This window comes from Hyalella azteca, unplaced genomic scaffold (assembly GCF_000764305.2).
Source record: "Hyalella azteca isolate HAZT.00-mixed unplaced genomic scaffold, Hazt_2.0.2 contig3170, whole genome shotgun sequence".
NCBI lineage: Eukaryota > Metazoa > Arthropoda > Malacostraca > Amphipoda > Hyalellidae > Hyalella > Hyalella azteca.
This window is the reverse complement of record NW_025933422.1, coordinates 1-1,132: the sequence shown is the minus strand read 5'-3', so window position 1 is coordinate 1,132 and position 1,132 is coordinate 1.

Genomic DNA, 1,132 nt, shown 5'->3' with positions numbered 1-1,132 from the left:
GTTTTAGATCTTCTGTGAACAAGGCACGAAAAGGAAAAGAATCGGCGACAGGCCACATCAGGCCTACGCTTCAGCGCCGAGATCACTATATTATGTTATGTTATGATACGTCCCTGCCCAGCGGTTTGAGGATAGATTACTGTACGTAACATAGATTAACATGATTACAAAATAAAAATCACATAAACTCATGTCATAATATAAGGTATTTCTCTCATATTAGGTTATGTAATCTATCGAAAAAGAAAATTAATGCATTGAGACAATAAAATTTGTAATCTGTATATTAGGAAAAGGAAAGCTAAATCACAATCAGATAGAGAAAAATTCCACACTATCAGTGTTTAGGCCGTCCGGACATTGGGCTAGTGGTAGTGGTGAAGAACCAAGACCTCGGAAAGTGTACTAAAGATAACTATCTGTGTTTAATGTCTGAAACTTTCCAGCTTCATTTTTATCGTTTAATAAAGCAAATACCTAAGTATTCCGTAAATTGAATTCTATAATTGCAGAATTATATCATGCAGCAGTCAGCACCGCACCGTCATATCAGGGTTTAGTACCTACTTTACATTCTTATGTGAGCCGGTGAGGTTGTTTGTGAAAATGTCCTCTTACGTCTGGGTGGATAGCTTTTGCCTAGAGGTCAGCATAGCCCAAGTCCACAGTGCATTTCAATTCATAGTGGAAAATCAGAGATTTTTTAGAATCAGTTCATTTTTAATTTCTTCAATTAGGGTAAACGCGGTAGGGTAAAGCAGTAGGGTAAACGCGGTATATTCCGTCACATTAAAGACACATTGAGAAATGAAAAACTCTAAAAAAATAACCATATGTGTTACTCAAGACTGAAGAAGCTTGTCGGAAACAGTTATCGAGTTCAGAATGAAATGTGTGAGGCCTTTTTGTCTCAAGTTCTGTTTGCTTTATGTGACTCTCAAGACATCGTACTACACGTCAGCAACGACGAAACGTCACAAAATGTTGCCATATTTATTTATAAGCCTTCAGAATGCAAACCTACCAAATCCCTATATTCTGTCACTGTGTGTGGCTATATTCAGCACGTGGTAAGGCGTATTCCGTCCGCGCTTCAAATTCTACTGATACGTAATGCCGTCATCCACGTGTT